This window comes from Telopea speciosissima, chromosome 11, assembly GCF_018873765.1.
Source record: "Telopea speciosissima isolate NSW1024214 ecotype Mountain lineage chromosome 11, Tspe_v1, whole genome shotgun sequence".
Classification (NCBI taxonomy): Eukaryota; Viridiplantae; Streptophyta; class Magnoliopsida; order Proteales; family Proteaceae; genus Telopea; species Telopea speciosissima.
The window spans coordinates 49950155-49971678 of NC_057926.1; positions in this window are offsets into that span (position 1 = coordinate 49950155).

The window sequence follows — 21524 nt, forward strand, 5'->3', positions numbered from 1 at the left end:
AAGAAAGACACTCTTTTAGTCGTCTCTCTTCTTCCTCAACAAACAAACATGCTCTTGAGGAAGATGGATAGAGAGGAGATAGAGAGAGAGAGAGATGGATAGAAAGAATAGATGGGATTTGTATGTTGTTACACAATGAAAGATGAATTAAAAAAAAGAGAGGCATGGAAAGGAGAGGGTTTTGGGTCTGCCTTCTTCTTAGAGTATATCTTGGAAGATGACACTCAAACTTGGCCTCTCTCTCTCTCTCTCTCTCTCCTCTCTCTCTCTCTCTCTCTTTCTCTCTCTGGTCTATAGTCAAAACACGCAAAGCAGCCAAAAATAAGTGGGCCATGGACTTCCTTCCCCGGAGAGGACGGGTTAAAAAATAGAAGAGAGAGAAAGAGAGTCTATTATGTGATTCCTTTCCCCCACCCTCTCTCTCTCTCTCTCTATGATAAAATCTCTAAATGAGATTTACAAAATCTCGTAGGATTTTGAGATTCTCGTGAGATATTGAAGGGGATACCCATGTAATTAAGGGCCCATTGACTTGGGTGACCTCAACAAAGGGTTGTTCCTTTGCTTTCATATTGTTAACATCGTAAACCCTAATTCCATTCATACTCTCAAATATTCCTTTTCTTATCTTTCATCAACAACCCTTGTCTACTATCATAGGGTGGGTTTTGGTTTTTATTATCCCGAATGCCCCCTTTCATCACCATTGACCCTAGCTATAGCTAACATGAATAATAGATTTCAAAACCCTAGATTGAATCCCACATAAAATAACATCCATAGCCTTCTCTTCTTCTTGGGAACTACCCTCTCTTCTTTAATGCCCTACTCTCTCGCTTTAAGGGATGATTCAAATTGAACACTACAGGGTCTACTTTGTGTTTGAAAATAGTCCTTAGAAATAAAGGACAATCCTTAAATTTTACTATTGACCCAATTGATTGGACGGTATGAATTGATGAAATGAAGAAGCATGGTTACTGCATATGACGAGTCGTTAGTACTGAGAGTAATACTACCTGACCCACAAGCCACATGTTTGTGCGTGTTTGTTTATGTACCTTTGTTACCATATTCACAATATTATACAAGTATATTCTTCATAGAAGGTATAGCTAGTAGAGGTACATTTTTTATAGGATAATCTCCACCATTCAATTAGTGGGTCCCATTAGATGATTTGATAGGACATACTTTACATCAATTTAATGCTTACAACCATTCAAAACTAACAAAGTTTTTTTTTTTGATCAACTAACAGTCATGACCCTTATTAGTTTATCTATATGTTATATCATGTTTATGACACATGATTATGATCATGTGGCCAAATTTTAGTGGTCAAGCTTTGATGAGCTTATCAAAGCAATCATTCTTATTCTACCATGTGGAATCATGATGTGAAAACTCAATGGATGGATGGTATATAATCTAGATTAGTCACATGTCAAATTTCATATCTTAGTTCAATCAAATATTCTTCTATGATTTTTTTTTATTGATAAATCAAATTTATTAAGAATAAAAGAAAAAATAACTACAACCAAAGGAGAGCACCTCCACAACAAGAAGAGCACAAATGCTCCAACCATTACCCAACCCAAAGACAACACTCTAAAATAATCTCGAATCGGAGAAAAGAGAGCAAAGGAAGGAAACAACCTCTGATAGCCCAAACTAAGACATCCTGGTCCACCGAGGGTGAATCCCAGTTTGACAGAAATAAGTTTCTGGGGGACTTAAGACCTTTCGAAGGAGAAGTCGATAGAAATCTTCAACATCCAATCGAATAGCCTTAATCATTGAAGGCTTGGTTTGCATACTATTCCGGAAGAGGCAAAATTTTATCTCCATCCTAATATATATGAGATATGGTCCCATAGAAAGCGATCTTGGCGATGCTTCCAATTGAGTCTCCCTTGAACGTTGTGACAATCCAATCTGCTTCTCTCACAATACACCTAGAGGGCCTCCTTTGAGAGGAGCCAAGTCTACAGATATCCTCCCAAATCTGGAAGGTGAACATGCAGTCGAAAAACAAATGATCCCTATTCTCAATTCCAGCCCAACAAAAACAGTAAAAGGGGGAAACCTAGATGGTTTTCTTTCTAAGCTGATCTTTGGTAGCAAGAGCATCTAGAATACACTTCCAATCTGTGAAAGACAGGAGAGGAATAGAAAACTTAAACCAAATAGCTTGAGCCCAGTTCACCACAAGGTGAGAACCTCTGACTGTATTTCAAGCCAATATGGTGAAGAACAAACCATAGTTGTTAGCCAATCTGGTAACAGTCCATCAGTTCAACGACCATTAATGCCATTTACTTGCCAAGTGGTTACACAATTCAACGCCCATCAATTCTTCTCCTCGTTTAATTTCATGCAAGTCAACTCAGGGGTGAAGGAGTTCAGTTTCATGCAGTTACATCTTCTCCTTATCGTAACTTTCATCGGTTATGGTTTTTAAAGCTACTCAAACATTTATTAAAGTCCTCATCAAAAAGCTATTGACAATGCTCATCACTCTCCCATAATGACCAACGGTTACAACTCTACTCTTTCTGTAACTCCACTTGACACTGAAGAGTCTACCTTGGAAGCGCAACTAACCGTTAGATCTTCTACCCTCAATTCTCCCCATCTTATGGTTTGGAAGATGGAGTGAACACTGGCCAAGTTCCCAGTGTCAAAAGCGAAGTGGGAATGGAAGGCCAGAAAATCTCTAAGTCATATCCACTTGCAAGTTTGTTACAAGTGACACGTATGCAATTGGAAACTTTGGGACCAAGTAAGATGCCTAACTTCAAAGTGGACACCCGTATAGGGCTTTGTCTGCCACACCTCCACTGATGGTTTTTTCTCCACCCAAGTATTAATAGAGATATAAGTAATATTCAGCATTCTCTATGGGGGAACGTGACCCCTACCTGCTCAAAGGCCAACGAGAACACATACGTTGGCATCATGGGGTGGAATTTCACCTTTCATGGTGGGAACAATGGTCATTCCCCCCTCCCCTGTTGCATTTGGGCTTGGACAATACACTCTCCCGCAGAGAACTTTTCTCTATAGAGTAATTAAATACTACTAAAATAATACATAATGGATTTCAAACTTCTATCAGACATGCTCAATAACCTAAATCTTAAGCCACACCATGTCTTGGCCACAACACCAACTTCAACAAATTCGAGTAAATCTTAACTACAAATTAATGAGACTGTACCTATTGAAGTAAGTGATTAGGATCTTGTGCAAATGAGGTTTATTAATTTGATGCTCAAAATTTCATACTCTTTGAACATTTTTGGTTTTTGAGTTGTGCCTCCCAATTTCATGGGTCTATACGTATGTATGTACAAGAGAGAGAGAGAGAGAGAGAGAGAGCTCGTTTTTTAAGGTTATATGAACCATTCTTATTGTCACCAGACCCCTATGCATCTCATTAACGTAATGAGATATTAAAAAAAAAAAAAAAGTCTACCCAAATTCGGATTCAAGTAGGAGGGAGGGATGAGGAGGTGAATATCTTATTATAGAAAGCTTAATCTAAGCAATCGAATCACATGATGCAATACTAAATCTTCTTTGAATAAAAGCACTTGAAAAGGTCAAATTTATCTATTCGATGCAATTTAGATTCTATGATGACATACCCATCTTCTCTATCTCTCTCAATGACGCCCCAACCTAGAAATTCGCTCCAATTTGCCATCTGTTCTTTCTTGAGGCTCGACTTGAGTAGTTGTTTCATGTTTGTGTCATTTGAAAATGTTACGATTAAATAATTCACCCTCATAAATCGGTCTAGAAGGGGGTGGAAACCCAATATTATATAATGCCCACATCCAAATATTTATGTGATTGATGTGAGACTATTGTACATAACATTGTCTCACCCTTTAACGGTTGATGTATGTCCTCATTGGTCCACTACAGATTAGGCAGCCCTTTCTAGGCGACTCCACCCATACGGTGGTTCATTGAATCATTATTTATTGTTCTCAAATAATTAAAGAGGAGTGTCTAAATGACATTTCAATATGTGTATTTAGAATTGGACATTTTCCTTCAATTGCCTCTTGTCTTATTTTCAAAAGTTTTTTTTAAGTTAAGAATATAAAAGATCAGATACTTTCCAAAATAATTTGAAAGTAAGATTTCACTAAAGTTGATCCTTACATGCACCCATCCCCCCCCCCTCCCCAACAAAAAAAAATCTTGGGTATGAATAGGGATGTAAATGGATAATCGAAAATTCGAATTTAATCCGCATCCGTATTCGTTTAGAGATATCTGAAAAAAACATCTAAATACTCTTATAAAAATCTGTCTGGAAAAAAAAAGGCCAAATACTTAGTAATAAAAAATTAAGTAAATAATGATTTTGAGGATTTTAGAAGATTCAACAGGTTCTAGAATATGAGGAAAAGAGAATCATGATCTAAGAGATATGGATTAACAGTGAATTGTATCCGCCAGGGGGAGGAAGGTCCGGGTTACACAAGGCAGAGATGTAAACAGATGGTCAAAAATCTGAATTTGATCCGCATCCGAATTCATTTAGAGGTATCCGTATTCGGCTAGGAAATATCCGGATCCGTTAGGGGGAGGAAGGTCCCGGGTTACACAAGACAGAGATGTAAACGGATGGTTAAAAATCCAAATTCGATCCGCATCCGAATCCATTTAGAGATATCCATATTCGACCAGAAAATATCCAAATCTGACCACATCTGATCCGTATCCGAGCCGAATCCGATTCGTTTACATGCCTAGGTATGAATAACCATAATAGAACATTTTTATTCGATTAGAATGACAATACCTGATTTCTTAACCTTTATTAGCTAGATTTTGAATGCATGTAAAATAACATCTCAAGTTCAAGTTGGGCTAGGCTTCATAACTTATTCAGAAACTAGTTTAATCTTGAGTCTTCCTTAATAAGTATTGGGGGAAGTTTTCATATACGATCGGGGCCCTTCTCACAAAGAGTTGAAAAAGTCATAAATTCCCACTCATTAATTAATGCCTTGAAACTCTCACCCTCTCACATACACGATTTACACAGCCATGTATGAAAACTTTCTCTATGAGTATTAATTTATTTCTTGTTGGGTACAAATGCCAATTTCTTACGACGTAAGGCATATGAAAAACTATATTTGATTTTTGGAGATGCTTTTATTATCTAAAGATTCCAAAACAGTCAAATCATAAGCAAAATTCTTCCTTACAGATCCTAGTTATTTAAGCTTGACCCTGGAGGCTGCTTTGAGAAAACTTTTTTTTTTAAAATTTTTGGTAAGAGGCTGCTTTGAAAAAACTACTATTAAGTTTTCTTTGGTTCCTTTAAAAATATTATAGTTTTCCTAGATTTTCTCTTAGTTTCTCTTATTTTCTCATAATCTTTAGTTTACTTAATTTTTCCTTATATTATTTATATATTCTTTGATTTTCTTTCTTCCTTATTTGCTCCCATGGGACTTAAAAAATTGCCATATTTGGGCCCCATTTATTTTTCATGTGATATTCCTAACAATTTAATTGGGCATTCAGGAAAGGTTCCTACCATGGTATGTGTGAATTCAACTATTTACTTAGTACATTTTTTCAAATGGATCAATGAATTTTTTCAAATGGATAAATGGATAAATGAATTTTTACTTCGTTTAATCATATTCAAGATTTTACATGGTATCAGAGTAGGCTATGTCCTTACCAAAAAAAAAAAAAAAAAAAAGAGTAGGCTATGCGTATTTCTCTTTTGGTTGTGTCAAGTTCTGTTTTCCCCTTTTAGTTTCCGTCCTCCTGTTTTCTGACCCACCAATAGGTGAGGGGAAGCGCTAATCTCACTTCAATTATGAGTGGAAAATTATGACATTCGAATTTCTCTTGGTCCCTATGCCAGCATGGGGGCCAATAGGAACGTACATAAAAGCGTCAATAACACGAGTTTTCACCTTTTATGAGAGGTGGGGCAATCATTTCACGCTCCTCTGTGTGTGGATTCAATGGTCACTCAGCCTTTCAGGTTCTTTTTTCCTATAAATAAACAATCCAAACATTTAACATGCCTAATGAGAGGAGCTTTGATGCCCATTGGAGGCAGAATATCAAAAAAAGTATGATCGAGGCCTGTGACACTGAATTTTTCCAGTGGCGCATTTGCTAAATCAAATGCTGAAAGATTTCTGCCTTGAGAAAGTGGGATTAGCATCAGAAGGAAGTGGAAACAATAGAACCCTAAAATTGAGAAATCCATTTGGTTCTCCTATGGGCTATGAAGTGGAACTGGCAAGGGAAACAATTAGCAGGAAAACTGGATTTCCAAAGGAAAAAAGAGGAAAGGAAAGCTGGCCCAAGCGTGTGCACTCTTCAAAAGAAAAAGAGGTAACAAAAGTAAAAGTGAAGAAAAAACCTGATTGGGATAAAGGAACTGGAAAGTGAGTGCGCATGTACTGAAATGGGAGACCAATCAGAAGCACCCAGGTGTCCCCTTTGTGGATATGGCCTAATAATTCGCGTAATGATGGTGCATAGAGTCAAACTATTAGGATGACGGTATATATCTATCTCAACAAAGGAGAGAGAGAAAGATAGAGAGCACACTTAAGAGAGTTTAATCATGTATTGTATTTCATGATTTTAATTTGGAAGAGGTTCCCTCAAAGGAAGGGTGGCCTCCACCAGCATGGGACAATGGGAGTACGCGTGGAAGCATCAATAAGGGTAGAATTTTCATCTTTCATTGGAGAACAGGGTGGTCATACCCTTTTATGTTTGAACGTGGGTCACATTGCCTTTTAGGGTTATTTATTCATATTAATTTTTAAGAGGAAGAGTTTTCAATCTAGGAGTGCGACCCTTATGCCAGTATAAGGACCAATGGGAGCACATGTAAAAACATCAATAGAGATGGGATTTCTGCCTTTCATAGAGGTAGGGCAATCATTTCATAAGGCCCTATATCTGGGCGTAGGAGTCACACTCCCGCATAGAGTTCATCTGTTCAGCTCAACACCCCTAGGGCCCAAACCAAAACATCCTTTGGAGATCAACAATTAAAACCCCTTTCTTATTCTCTTGGTGTCATGCAACAAAAAATAGATAAATCAAGGCCGGCAATAGAATGCTAATCGGTCATGTAACACCTATACCAGTACAAGGATTAATAAGAATGCATGCAGGAGCATTTAAATGAATGAGATTTTTTAATTTACTGAGAGTTGAACGATAATTTTGCACGATCATATGTCTAGACGCAAGAATCATGCGATCAGTTACCATGTTTTTTTTACCATAAAAGACAAGAGAATATATTGGAGAATGAATAGCTCCATTGATTCTGCTCCTCTTTTGACACTTTCTCAGTATATCACTCACTCACATGCAAACACTATAACACAACATTCTTGGTGGGTCCAACGCAACAGTTAGCATGTGTGGTCTCGTCTTTCACTAGCTCCATCAACTAGTGAGAGATTAAGAGGGTTTCTAAGTAAGAAAAGGAGTTTTAGTAGCAGTAGTAGTAGTAGTGGTGAATCGGCTTTCGTGATTCCCAAAAAACATAAGGGACCTTTTAAGAAGGTCTGTGTTTTGCTTTCTTGTAGTTGACATGACAATGTGATGCTTCTTTCTCTCCAAGGTGACGACAATCCATACAAACTTGCAAAGCAAAGCAATGCAACCAATTAATCCTTCCTTTCCGTCTCTCTCTCTCTCTCTCGTGCCTGCAATCTGCATGGGAGAATAATATCATTCCCTGTTTCTTTAGCTTTTTCCTATAGGGCCTAAGAAAAGTAGTGCTACCCATATCCGGAAAAGTAACATTAGACAGACCTAGCCCCACCTCTTCTTTTGACGAAGAAAACAAAACCCATTTTCCTTCCATTTTATTCTTTTCACAAGAGCAATCACTTTGAATTCAACCACTCCTCCTCCTATAGTCCCACCCCAACATGAGAGAGAGATGCATCAGTCCAAGGAAGTTAAAACTTTGAACCACCTATCAAGTCTTGAACTCTTAATTACTTAACCATAGCTAGCTTTAGAAACTAAAGCAATCAATTGTTTTGGATTGTTTATTTTTTTTTATTTTTTATTTTTTATGTTAAAGAATGTCGGGCCTAGAAGGTCAGCGTCTCCTCGTGACTCTGAGACTAACCTGCACAAGGAAATAATCTTGCGTCCTTAATATCATCAATTGGTTTTAATGTAGTGGTATGCGTTTGATCTGAAAGACCAACAATTGATATCAGAGTCACGATCGTAGGTTCGAATCATTCTGCAAATGCTGAAGGGGGGATTGTTGGGCCTAGAAAGTCAGTGTCTCCTCGCAACTCTGGGACTAACCGCTCGCTCTGCATAAAAAAATAAACTTGCATCCTCATGACCACCAATTGGTTTTAATGTAACAGTAAACGTTTGATCCGAAAGACCAACAAAGAAGAAGTTGTATAAGTGATTACGGGCTAGTAGGGGTGTGGCCTTTTGTCTAATCATTTCAGTTTATTAGGTTTTCATGGGTAGACCCTGGGCTCACAGTTCTTATATCCTCTTCGGATTTCTCTTCCAACTTGATTCAACTATAGAGATATGCCATGGTTTTTGTTGTGGAGCTCCCTCCATTCATTTTTTTTTATCTCTATTTATATTCCTTCCTCCATTTGTGTTTTTTTTGGGGGGGGGGGGGGGAGAATTCTAGGTTTCGTTGAATATATATTTTAATTACAAAAAAAAAATAAAAAAATGAACAATTAAAATGGGCAAACCGGGAAAACTTACCTGACTATGAAATAATCTGTCATTTTTTTATCATAATCCATTTTGCAACTTGTCATGTGATGTGTGTGTGATATTCCTTCCCCCTTCCAGAACCCCACAAGGATTTGGTTGTTGATGTGATTAGAGCTCCATCAAGAAATAGTTAATACTGCAGCCGAGCCCAGCCTAGATCCATGACCATGGCTGTTAAGTACTGCACACCAAGCTCAACATTGTACACACAACCACTCATTAAATTTGTAAGGAATAACGGAGAAAATTTCTCTGTGGGGGAGTGTACAGCCCATGCCTGGGCACAGAGGGGGTGAAATGATCGCCCCGCCCCCCATGATGCCAACTCGTGCGCTCTCATTGCCCCCCACGCATGCAAGGGTCACGCTCTCCCCACAAAGAACGTTGACCCTTTCATTTATACTACTACATTGACATGAAAAATGTGGTAGAATGATGTGACAATTCTGACCATTGGATAGATAAATATATGTTTGGATTAGTCACCTGTTAAATTTTAGAACCTAATTCAATCAAATACCCTATCATGTATTGGCATTTATCTATGTATTTTTCAATTGATCGTGTATGCCCATATTTTCCTTCCCCTTATATTTTCAAAACTTTATTTTGCTACTTGGTGGGATCTATTTGGGCTAAGACTTGATATGTAGGCGGGGGCCATTAATTGGGTTCCACATTTTCGCAAAATTTGGACCTCATCTAATGTGCCTTTCGTAAGCTTAGAAAGTCTTTACCCAATTTGTAATGGTGGCCATTAATTGGGTTCCACATTTTCGCAAAATTTGGACCTCATCTAATGTGCCTTTCGTAAGCTTAGAAAGTCTTTACCCAATTTGTAATGGTGGATGTTTTAGAAGTTCCTGCGCAGATCAAAATAAGAGGGGTGTCCCCCTCCCCTTTTCTTCTCTCCTTCTCCCACCTTTTGGTAGCCTTGTAGCTATGCTTTGTTGATTATATTAATTATTCACCCCAAAAAAAAATACTCCGAACAACAGTAATATGAGTTGGAAACTGAGTGTGCAGTATTTAAGATAGTAATAAATGTCTGAGAGTTGTCTGTGTACACCTCGTACCTCACTTCCCTATTTATATGAAAGACGGTGGAGATGTTAGATTCATCATAGGAACTGAAAAAGAAAAGTCGCCTTAGGGATAATTCACCTATCACCATGGTGGTAAAGAGGTGAGGTAGTATAAGTCTCGGTGGGCTATAGCTGCTTTTACCCCAATCTTCCACTTTAGCTAGGTCTTATGCCATATGTCGATCATCCAATGGTGGACTATTTATATGCATATCACCTACGTCTATAGTGAGATGAGATATGCTTCACTTTCAATGGAGAATAGAGTTACATTTACTCGTCCTCTCACCAGTCTAAGAATTTTTTTTTTTAACTAAAGGTCAGCAATGTATGTATTAATATAGTGAAGAAGAAAACATGATACAGTCTAAGATTGATTACAGAGAAAGAATCCTCACTACAATATATAGCGTCGAAACCTCTAGGCTCGCAAGTTGGCTTATGATCTTATTGAACATATTGAGATGTTCTAATAGATTTACACCTTCTTCCATCTATAGAGAATACAATTGCTTCTTCACAGACTACTTTTTATTTAGGAACTTCGTCATGTAGATATTTTCAAGTTTTGCCCATACCTCAGATGCAAATTCGAGATCCATCACATATTTTAGGACGTCATCTGAAAAATTCAATAGTATAGCTCTTACCGTCTTCTCCTCCATTTGTTCCTAATATTCATCACTCACTTTTTTATGTTTCTTCACCTTCGCCAATACAGTCTTCGCCAAACACTTCTGTACCAGGATCCTTCATCCTTCACCACCAGGACAAAGTTGTTTTTCATATTGAACTGCTTCATGTTGTACTTGACAGTCGATCCCTTTTCATGTCATCGTGATAGCAAACCCCAGAAAGCAAAAAACCTGGAGACTGATACCAATTTGTAGAAAAAGAAAACCTAAAACAATGCAAAAAAAGAATGGAAATAGCAAACAAACATTCACACTATGCACACAAGGATTTACATAGTTCAGCAAGATTGCCAACTTCCACCGTGAGATGAGATTTGTTTCACTATTGATGGAGAATAAAGTTACAGTCGTTTGTCCTCACACCTCTCTTAGCTGATGCCTATGTCGTACGTGAGTGAGTGATCTGAGGTTTTTTTTTTTTTTTTTTTTTTTTTTTGGTGGGGGGCTTTTCCGTAGTTTGTACATTCTCATTTTTCTTTCCTTTTAATACAATATGACCTTTTAGCAAAAAAAATAAAAAAAAAATGACAGAGAAAGAACTCTCGCTACACTATATAGTGAAATCATATACATGAAATTTGCCGACATACCACCCATATAGTCCTAAAATTTTTTCTCTGGGGCAGAACCCCCACATGGACCCACTAGTTCGTCGAGATCCCACCAGTGTAACGTAGATTAATGCACAAGGCTGTGCCAATTTTTCTGGGCCTCGATGCTTAGAACACCCTACAACCTCTTAACAGCACTTCAGAATTAACACAGTTATGCAAGAAACGGAATACAAGACATCCCAACAATATTGCCGATCATTCAAATTTCTTAAAATTAAGATGTACAAGGAAAAGGAGACAGGAGTACATTCATAACGTCTTAGTCTTACAGATAGATTCTACCAAACAGATTCAAAAGGATAATCAGAGAGAATTCAGAAAGGGGAGGGCATGGGATGTCGGTAGAACCCGTGACTCGGTTGATAATTTCACGTGGGTTTCCACGTTAATTGTTAAGCGATTCCAAATTTAAGTTTAATTGGTTTTCAGCTTTGATCACTTTGGAACATGAACCTCGAGGAATGATCCAAACCCGGAAAACTAGAAAAATTATTTAAGAAGTAATTTCTTAATTTCAAAGTCAATTACCTCGATAAGTGAAATCTTTTTATCATTAAACAAAAAGAAAGCAAAAGATTAAACACAAAGGCTTAGTGTTGTTCATGTTTTAAAAAGTTTTAATACGTTAAGACATGTGTTTGATATTAATGTAAGAACAAAAGAAGCAAACACAAAGCAGTGGAAGATTCCAAACTTGACCGAGAATCGAGCTCTGAGCATCTTCTTATGATCGATTGATGTGTTCTTTGTCCGACGACAAAGGGCCTTGGAATTATCTATTTTAACCAATTAAGCCCTTAAATTAATCTCTCTCTCGTTCTCATGGTTTTTAGTGCGTGGTATCGGATCGGTATCGGTCATTTTCAAAACCAATACAATGCCGATATTCATGTACGTACGAGAACAACTCCCAGCTGTTTAGATGGAATACATCTATGTGGGTCTCACAAAGTGGATTCCATCTGAACAGTTGGGGGCTGTTCTCGTCCGCTCACGTACATGAATGTGAGCTGGACCCTCGATGCAGTATCGACAGAAAATTATCTTCTCCAGTTTCCTACCCATGCAGCCCAATTCTCCAGTGCCTCTAATAAGGGGGTGGACCCCACTCGGATAGGGATAGGGGGGTTATTGCACCCCCCTTGTTAAGGGCACTTGGGAATTAGACCAGGCAGAGAACTGGAGAGGATAAAGATCCCGACATTGGCATGGATTGACTATACCGAATAAGTTTACCCCTGAATTTTCTTAAAAATAAGTTTTCTTAATTATTTTACTCCTTGTCCGTACTATTCCACCGACACAATATCAATCAGGTATTCGTATCAATCACCTCCAAAATCATATAATATCGATCGTTTCGAACGAACTGATACTAATACCTCAAACCAGACTCTTTCTCTTTCTCTTACGGGGAGAGAGAGAGAGAGAGAGATATATATGTGAACATGGGGAAGAGAAACACTGAAACAGGAGAAGAATTAATGGTATGAGACAGTGTGCATGACAGGCATAATTTAACTGCAGGAACTAGAGAGACAGATATGTCCCTTTTGAGATAAATAATTTTTCACTTTTGGTTTTTCTCTTCCGTGACCTTTTACTGTCACCACATCAACGAGACCTTGACTCATATGCACTCACTCACTCACACACACTCTCAAACACTTTAAAGGCAACTCTTTTATCGAGACCCCCCCCCCATTAACCTTACCTTCCCTCATTCAATTCCTTGACTTTCCTCATCTATTTTATATTTATGAGACCTTTCTCTAACACCCATTAAATATAAAACCCTAATCTTCTTGGATTCTCCAACACAGTTTTTTTTCATTATGGGTTTCCTGGTATTTGGGTTCTATGTAAGAACCATAGATAGAGAGAGAGAGAAGGGCAGAAAGCTCAAAGAAAAGAATAATGACCTCAAACAGTCAGAGTTATCCATTTTACTTGATAGAATATATGAAATCACTCAAATGCACGTACAGAGAGAGAGATGGGAAGAACAATTGACAGTTCCAAGAACCCAAAAACCAAAACCCAGTAGGGGCAAATGAAATATCAGAGAAAGAAATGGTAGATCAACATGTGGCACAAGGGAGTACAACCATTGAAGAAGAATAGCTCAAGTGGATCCAGCTATACTTGGGAGAGAGAGAGAGAAGGAGAAGAGAGATGGAGGAGCCCAAGATGGGCCAGAAATCGAGAATGGGGGAGTATTAAATGAGGGGGACAGATTGATAAGGACTTTTTTGTCAGCAATGAAAAGAAGATATGAGAAGAAATGATTTTGTAATCCATTGCTTTATGATTGAAGGAGAAAGAAAGAAAGAAAGAGAAAAAAGAGGAAAAGAAAAGAGAAGCTTTCTTTCTTTCTTTCTTTCTTTCTTTCTCAAAGCTTTGCTGACTGACATAAAAATTTTCAAAAAAGAAGGTTATGATGGCCTTATGATGGGCATAATCTCAGTACAGTATTGTTCATTTGCTTTGCTTTGCCCGAGGTTCTGACCCTACAGAAGGGTACCCTCCTCGGTCAATACCTGTGAAGCCCAAGGCTCTATTGAACTTTCACATCAATTCCCCCATCTGTGAGAGAGAGAGAGAGAGAGAGAGAGAGAGAGAGAGAGAGGCAAAGGCAGTGTTGTGGTTGGATTGTGAAACAATGTTTATGGTTTTGCAGAGGGAATTGAGAAAGTGGGGTCCACCTGACCCCTGGACCTGACCTGACCAGAGCACTCTGTGTAGCTCTGATTGTAAATTCCAAATCCTCACTACGATTCTCCCGCGCTTTAAATGCCGGGCAGTCAGTGTGGGCAGCTACGTTCATGGAGTACAATGTCAGCCCTCTCTTCCAGTCTCTTCCTCTCCCCCACAGGCCACACCACAGTGCTTTGGAAAAAGGCAAATCAAACCCTTCTCTCTCTCTCTCTTATATCTTAGACTTGGACGTGCAATTTCTCATTATATTATCTTCTTGTGAGACATTGGGTTTTTGGTCAAGTTTAGGTTTTGCATTTGGCTCCTAAAGCTCTCTTCCACTATATAAATTGTTGTTTAAAGTTTGAACAAGGAAACATGACTATATCTACCTTAGATACTCCCAAAGATGATGTTTAGTGGAAAACCATTAAAGATTCAACATGGAATAAGTTCTACATGTTACATTAACCATCATTAACAATGATTAATTATCAAATGTTGAAGATTACACAAGATGTAGACCTTCAATGCAAATGAATGGACTAGATGAAGTGGGGGGGGTAGGAATTTCTTTAGTGATGGTAGATCCCTCTTCCCCCGATTTAAATCCTCTCCAATGTCCTCATCTGCCAGTAAAGGGCTGGTTGGATGACACATACGTGGAATATTCTAAATCCAATTGTTCTTAATCGATCGACCTAGTTCTTTGATCCAATCATTGAATTTGAAATATTTCATGTGTCATCCTCAATGCATCTCATTGCACCTCACCAGTAGATAAGGGTATTGGAGACGATTTAAATCCCTCTTCCCCAATCCTAATGCTGAGGAATTTTTAGAAATGTGGTTGGGGCCTCTTTTGGGTCGCTACTCTAATTATTTGGGGATTCAGTCAAACTTTAGTGCGGAATTTGAATCCCTTTTCATTGGTATTTAGATTGCAATGACTAAGGATATATCTCATTCTTTGGATAAAATTTGACTCCAATGCGATTTTGCTTATTATTATGAATCAATCCATCCCGTGGCATTTCCAACAACAGTGATTTTTATTTATAAACATTAGCTTTCTTCAATTATATGGAAAATTCCCCACTGCTACAGAGAGGTGAATTCAGATGCTGATTTATTAGCCAAGAAAAGTGTCGCATCACAAGTATCTTTCTTTTGATCCTTGTACCCAACTTTTGTTCATGAAGATATTCTTTTGGGAAGCATAAGATAGACCTAGATTTCGTTTTTTGACTAGGATTAATTATCATTTTAGCTTTGTCTTCTGACTTTTATCATCAGGTTTCTGTTGATGGCAATGCCAAAGGTGGATCTTCGACTCAAAAGTGTTTTCTTTCTTGTTATCTGTTGATGGCAATAACGAAGGTGGAGTATCAAGTTATATTTTTTTTTATTTTTTTTTTCATTTGGATATGCCTGAACGTTAATCCTATACATCATTATTTTTTAGTATATTATTTTTCTAACCTTTAGTTGCACAAAAGAAAAATGATAGAAACCCTACATTCCTTCATTCCAATTATCATTGCAAGTGCATTAAATTTAAAAGTATAGATATATATAAATGGCATAACAGTTGATCAATCTTATTTTTTAGCATTTGAATCGGTTGGTTGAAAATGATAGATGTTATATGTGCTAGAAAATAGAATATGTGACAAACAAGGTAGATGGCTACATTTGAAGGGATAAATTATATAATTGGACACTAACATCCAAATCGCCATTAATTCCTTTGAATTCTTTTGTTGAAGTGACAGGACACCTTTTGAATGTATCATAGACCACACAACTTGCAAAATGGATCATCTTAAAACCCTAATTAGATGCTTGATTTTGAATGGTCATGACTTAATAATTTCTTGCTTAAATATACGGGATTGCTAACCTTTTGCCGTTAGGTGGAATTGTTAAGAATGTTACCTGGTTGCGTGCAGTGCATGGTCCTTACACTCAAATATACAGTCGTCATGAAAAAATGACCGCCGTGCTCCCAAGGATTTCTGTTTTTTCATGGGGGCATGGCGGTCATTTTGTGCGACCCTATGTTTGGGCACAGGGGCCGTTTACCGCACACAACCAGATAGCGATCTTTCTCCCATATTTTTATTCCTATAATTTTAATTTTAATTTTTTTTTGATGCAAAAATCCTATCAATTTAATTCAAGTATTTAGGAACAAGTTTACCTTTACAAAAAAGAAACTTGTTAAGTATTGTCAATTGTGATATAGACAACGATTTGTTTGTGTGGAAAACTGATATAAAGAAATTCCCTCTTTATCAAAGAGACATAATTTTCCAAATAGATAGAAAAGATTATAAATTCACTCTTTTATTTGCTTGGAACAATTTTTCCCTTGTTATGAAGGTACATAAATGATTTTTGTTGCATGTTATGACCTAGAAGGATTATACTACATAGTAAATTAATGTTGTTAGAACCTATTAATTAGAATATATATGTGCCATTGTGAGGCAAATATGGACCACCCACTTATCTATTTTGATAGATTTTATTTAGTCCATTCTATGGCTTATTCCTAATTGATGTCTATATAAAAGTACTTAAATGTTTGTAAATGGTCAATCATTTTCATAGTTTCATGTGTGGTCAACTTGTCTATCTTCTTGTAAGGAATAACCAGTTCCAAGACCCAGTGTAGGGTAGGGGATCTCTTTGACTAAAACTAATTTATTGATTATTTAACCTTTAACTAATCTCTAATTCATATATTAATTTTATGTTAAAACCTATACACTTAGGTTTGGTGGTTCAGATCATCTGATTTAGGAATCTCTGTTTGGTCTCTTATGCAAGAAGGTTGGAATTAGCTAGCCAATACCTCAAAATTGCTCATAATTTGAGATTTGTTTCAATAAGAAGAAATTAGGACAATAAGAAAGACCCCCTGAAAAGGGCTAATTGAGAAGATTGACTACAGGGTATGTCGGGGATGAATGCACAATCACAAAGAAAAACTAAGTAAACAATCACACACAACACAAAGAGTTTAACAGTAGAACTTGGCGCAGGAAGTAAGAACCAGGCTATTATTTTGGCAGGGCAATGCTAACAGTAGAAGCTTGTGTGGTGTCATTAAGGGTTTAATCCCTTTATTCATTGTCTGGGAATTATGGAGAGAAAGAAATAACAGGAGAAATGGAGAGATGGCCCGACCTGCTCGATCCATTGTAGAGGTGATCAGAGGATGGATCCATGAAATACCTTTTACCCAACGTTTCAAACCCCCATCTTTTCAAGATTCACTGGTGCTGCAACTTTTTGGGTTGGCGTCTCAACCCCTCGTGGTCAAGACCCCAATCCCGGTCTATTGGTGCCCACCGTTTGTTTCTGTCAAGCTGAATAGTGATGGGGCGTGCAGGGGGAACCCAGGAATGGGGGGTGGAGGTGCTATTATCAGAAACGGTGAGGGAGGAGTAGTAGCAGCCTGCACCAAGTTTTATGGTGAATGCACCAATAATTTAGCTGAAATGAGAGCTCTAGTGGATGGTCTCATTCTTTGTAGGGAGAAGGGACTCAATAATGTGTATGTCAACTCAGATTCAAGTACAATTGTACGGGGTGCTATGAGCAAGCAATGTAATTCTTGGAGGGCTTGGTACTGGTTCCATGAGATGATATCCCTGATACAAGAAACGTAGGCGACAGTGGTTTTTACGTACAGAGAAGGTAATAGGGCAGCAGACTGGTTTGCAAACTATGTATGTGACAGAAAGGAAGACATGATTTTTGCAACAGAAAGTGAACTCCCATGTGAGATACTGCGGATAATCCGGGAAGATGCACTAGGCCTACCTGTCATAAGAAAATAGTGTGGGGGGAAGGATTGAGCTTAGAGAGAGCTGAGTGATGTTAGCCACTATGGCGAGGGTTGGGGTAAAGCAGGAATGTCCCCCCCCCCCATTGTATTATGATTCTCTAGTGTTTTTATTGTTAATAAAATGCTAGGGGCTGTCCTAGGTCCCAGAGAATATTCGGGGTAAAAAAAAAAAAAAAAACACAAAGAGTTTAACATGGTTTGACAAGAATGCCATCCACCGAAGAGAATCATAGATTTTTCACTAGCCAGAAACCTCTCTACATCACTCTTCACCTCATAAAGTGATCTCCCTTCTGTTTGTGTTTAGGGTTTTCCTCAAAGATACAATATATAAAGAACCCAGAAACCCTTATCTCCACACAATTATAATTTTACCGCGTACGTATAATAGATCCAAAACCCGAACCAATTATTGGGTCCCTAACAAGGTATCATTGCTTGGGACACTTAAAATACCTCAAAACCCATGAATTATTGGTTATTTTAAATCAGAAATGAACCTTAACTTTTGAGAAGCATGCATTTGGACCATTAGGTCATTTTTATTGCAAACACAAACACATACAAAACTACCTCTGACTATATATGTATACTTTTATGTCTTGTGTGAAATTATAGAATACACACCAGAGAGAGAGAGACTATGGGGATAGTGAAAGCACATAAATTAAGTAGTGAATTCCCTTTCATAATGTGAATGAACAATCATCCAATGAGGTTGGAATATGGGTTCAGACTGCAAAGACCCATTGGCTGATTTGTCTTGTGTAAGAGCTTGTGTCACTCCCAGTGTCTTAAAGCCAAATAGGTAAAGGGTGTGTGAAGCCACTGAAGTAAAAAATGGTTTTATTTAGTAAAAAGGCAATACCTTACTTTTTCTTCCAACCATTAAACAGGTGGGTGTTTGGCTTTCACCATTGACAACTCCATTTCCCCTTCATCAAACCCTTTTTTTAGCTTCCAACCTAAACCCAGACATCAGACACCCTTTGAGGACCACACCAATAGCATAATAAGAAAGTCAAAAAAGCTGTTCATTGCCAAACAAGCCCCCCATGCCACACAAACTGTGATAACTATTTTTCACAAACTTGTAAAGAATCAATTCTCTAGGTAAGCTGTCAACAAGGGCTAGAATTAAATTCTTCTCTTGAAACACTTTAAGTAATAAATGATAATAATTATTGAAAAGATAGATACCATCTTTTTCCTTTGGTTAATATCTTTCACATTCAATATAGAACCATTTAAAATCAGTCACCCAACTTTCCTACACAAAAGGCCATTCCTTCTTAAATTTTATTAATCACTTAGGGTTTAAGCAATTTGTGAGTATCACACTCTGTCAATATTGAAGGACACGTATCAGTGTTCTTCTCCTTGAGTTTCCTATGTATGAGAGAGGTCAAAGTCATCATCAAATTGAAAATGTATAGTGAATGATCAAGTACACACGTGTGCCTCAAAAGACATGTCCCTTTCCATTTCTAAACACTGTTAAATCCTCATTAGTTTCCTAATGTAATTATTTGATTGATGAAGTGGGTGTTGAGAGTACAATGTCTTGTATAAAGTTGCTTGTGTTTGTGGGTTGATTCCAAAATGCCATTAAGAGGCTGTAGAGCCCGAGGTCAGCCTCCCGAGGTTCAGAGGAATCGATCCATTTCATGTGTTTTCTTCGTTACTAGGGTACGATGAACAGGTCTTGAGAAATTTTTTTTAGGGTTATATGGTATTTTAGTAAAGTGTACCTGTATAATGTTGCTATGAATTATAACGAGATTACAAGTGGTTGTAACCCTATTCTTCATTGATAGTGAAGCATATCTCATCTTACCATAGATATAGGTAATCTTGTAGTACCATGTAAATCCTTGCATTGTGTAACTGTTTTGAAATTTCCATTCTTTTCTGCATCGTTTTGGAAACCCGTCTTCGGGTGTGATCATTTGTCTCCTAAAAGAAGATCAGCATTGGGGCCCACCTCTCACTTTTAATTTGTACATATATTGTTTTTAATTGGTGCAAATAAACTTTTACATTTGACAAGAGTGGTAAAAAGAAAAGAAAAAAGAAGAAGAAAACAAAGAAGGGAAAGGAAAGAGATGATAGTAAACTTATGGTGGTCCAATATTAGACCTATGTAGAAAGTAATTTGTAGCTAAGCCATCATGGGTAAGGTGAGCTTTGATCTCTATTGATACTAAGAAGTAGACTATTGCAATGTAAAGCAATGGAATGGATGGATAACCATAATTGGCAAACATAGCATCTCTCTTAAGTATGTTCTTAAAAGATGAAACACATCTATTCACACCTTATTGAGGTGAGTTTTCATAAGAAAGTCCCAACATAATTAACTCTCTCTCTCTCTCAATTTGATTCCATATATACATGGATAAAGCATTGTAAAGATATGGGCCACAAGGGGACCCAGAAAGGAAAGCCCAATCCTTAAAAGCAAAAGACACCCACTAGACACTATAAAGGCATATCTATCTTGGAAATTGGAAATTATATATAAGAAGCTCCCAGTGCGCACTTCAATCCAAACTGACTTAAAATCAATAGCAACATCAGTGATGGGACCAGAATTTTAACCTCAAATCTTCTTTTTTTTTTTGTTTTTTGGATAGAATGAAGAGGATAAGCTTTACCATCTCTATGGATTCGATTACATGGGTAGGGTGATGGCCTATCACATTTATGCCATCAATAGGACTGCCATGGGCTTGGTCTGCCTTAATGGGGTATGGGCCAGGCCCATGGAGGAGGCTTGTCTTGCTTTCCTTCTCTGAATTTACAAGTCCATGGTCTTGAAGGGCTGGGCTTTGGTTGAAACCTTTGCACAACCAAATGCATTCCTCAGTGGCTCAGCCTGACTGCAATGGTGAATTTTGGTACATGTTCAGAGCTCTCTTAAAGCTATACGGTAAATGCACCAGGCAGGCTAATAGAGAAAAGTTGCCCCAGCTTAGCCCATAACTGAAGTGGTCATACTGGTCCTACAGCTAATCGAGGATAGGCCCAGCTCGGCCCATCTGTAAAGATAACCCATTTGGTAGGGGTTTCAAAATGAAAGCGGAATTGAAAAGATCGATCGGACCAAATTGAAAAACTGAAACCAAGAACACCGAACTCCTTAGTGGGTCGGTATTGGTTCTCATTTTTAAAACCGCAAAGGGACCAAAATCAGCAAGACCGACCGAATGAAACGAAACCAAAAAAGCATAAGAGACCGTTAAGAGAAACCGAAAAGGGACCAAAACAGACCGAACCGATAGTTGTTAGATGCTAAAAACTGTGGGGGTGGGGGAAAGGCCGAAATCAGACTGAACTGACCATTATAGACCCTTACCATGCGGTTTAAATTCGATGGGGGAGGCGTAGCCCGGAGATCAGTTGGTTTAAGTCTAGGTTTGGTCCAATGTTTTGAAAGTGCTGGACCCTAGCCTGGACCATGGTTGAGATTAGACTATGTTTAGGCCAAACTCTTGATGGCAAGACCTGCTAATATCCATTAAACACATGCGCACATATACGCCAACTATCAACTTGAGATATCTATGCAAAATTACCAAAAAAAATTTGAGATGATACATCACAACTAAGGCCATATTTGGTATGATTTCTATTTCAAATTCAGATTGATTTCATGAAATAGTCAACGAATAGATTTTTGGTCAAGAAATTGAAATTGTTTTGGTTGTATTAATATGAAATATTTCAAGAATAAAAAAAAAAAAAAATCCATTTGGTAATTCAATTTCTA